The sequence below is a fragment of the Cyprinodon variegatus genome, unplaced genomic scaffold (assembly GCF_000732505.1).
Source record: "Cyprinodon variegatus isolate N-32 unplaced genomic scaffold, C_variegatus-1.0 Scaffold594, whole genome shotgun sequence".
Taxonomy (NCBI): Eukaryota; Metazoa; Chordata; class Actinopteri; order Cyprinodontiformes; family Cyprinodontidae; genus Cyprinodon; species Cyprinodon variegatus.
The window spans coordinates 455,697-457,497 of NW_015151047.1; the positions used below are offsets into that span (position 1 = coordinate 455,697).

Sequence of the window (1,801 nt, forward strand, 5' to 3'; positions counted from 1 at the left end):
ATCCCCTGTTGCCCTCTTGTGTCAGTCTCCTTCTTCTAGCTCCCTTTTAAATTCTTCGGTCCACACCTGCTCCCAATCAGTTGATTACTCTTGTCATTGTTCTGTTTGGGATAAATACTCCTCCTCTTCAGTTACTGTTTGCTGGTTCCTAGTTGATTATTTGCTTTTTAAGTGTTTTCCCTGACTAGTTTTAGTTTTTGGTTTCTGTATTTTGTTTTTGGAAGTGGCTTCGGTTGCCTTATGGAACACCGTTGAATCAGCAAAAACACATCTCTGCCTCTTTCTGTCTCTGCATTTGGGTCCTCCAAAACCTCCATAAAACCTGACAAATAGAAACATAAAGCCTATTGTCTAAAAACACTTTTGTAGAAGCTAGAGTATCAACTTAAGCTGTTTTTTTTTGTGGTTTTTTTTTTAAAGCACTTAAAGTATACTGTAAAAGGAAAAGTAATGCAGGAATAATTTTAAGGATAGACACTTTAAAACTTTTGCTGGTTACAGAACTACCCAATTAAAGGAAAGTTTTACTACAATTTTGAATATTAACTTCCTTATACTTAAGTTTCTTAGTTTTCTAACTAAAGGTAACAGCGTCAAATTTAACTTTGCATCATATTGAAAAATGATTTAATTTGATACGTGGCGAACAACAAGTCGGTGCAGTACTGAGTCCTGCCAGAAATGTCTGGATGAAACAAATTACTTTGATTATTTCATTTTTTTAGTTACCAACAGGCCATAACGAAAATGAGTTTTAATAAAACAAAATGAAGAGGTCTCCTTTTAAAATATAATGAGTACAAAGTAGACATAATTGCAAAAAATACAAGGAGTAGAAGTAAATAGTTTTTCGGAAAAAAATTACTACAGTAAAGTATAGGTAGGCAAAATTTGTTCTTAAATGAGGTAAGTATTTGTAATTTGTTACCTGACACATCTGTTTATTAATATTAAAAAGACCTCTAAATCCTAAAATGCTTTGGTTGCTTAATATTGTATAATTGGCATGTATTTCTCTCCATTAATTATACTTTTTTCAGGTCATAGTAAAATTCTAATGCTTTTTTCAAACTCTCTCAAATATCAAAACAGTTGATAGAGAAAATACTGTGGTTGGGATACGACTTATCACCTCAATTTGATGAATGTCACAATGTTGAATGCGCTAAGGTTTGTTAAGGCAGGAGAAAAATGTTTAGAATAGAAAAATACTGTTTACATTAAAGAGAACATTTCTTAGACAGTAATTCTCTATAGGACTGGGTTTGATAATGAAACCATGTCTCTCAGTCACTGGGTTGAGATAATGTCTGTGCTTTAACATGTTTTTCTACTGAAGTCATGCGTGGAAGTTGAGATCACTTTGTAGGAGTGTAAACAGTTTTTTTTATAAAAATCTAATATGTTCATAAGTCAATGCTGTTTATTTATCTGCCATGAGCCTCAGAGCTGATTTCTGTACACAATTTATCTGCTTTACTTCAAAAATAGTTAAAGTTTGGCTCCTTTTTGAGATTCATCCCTTTTAGAGGATATTAGTGTTACTATTCGATGCTGGGGTAAAGAGCTAGGAGGAGAGTAGGCAGAAAGTCTGGCTAATAAATAATGGATTAATGTTTATCAATTTAATAATTTCTTATCCAGTACTGCTGTTTATCGAGCCATGTTAACTCTGACGTACAAATCTTTCATCAAAGAAAGAATAAAAAAAAAAAAAAAAAAAAACGAGCCCAACCACTCAAATAAAGTAAAGTAACATTTTGAATTAAACATATTAATAACAGTTTTTTATTTTTCCATA

The 1,801-nt window shown here is 32.0% G+C and overlaps 1 gene segment (V, D, J or C); it reads right to left on the reverse strand.

The window, feature by feature from the left end:
• The window catches only part of LOC107096033, a 17,322-nt gene that overhangs the window by 11,820 nt on the left and 3,701 nt on the right, over window positions 1–1,801 (reverse strand).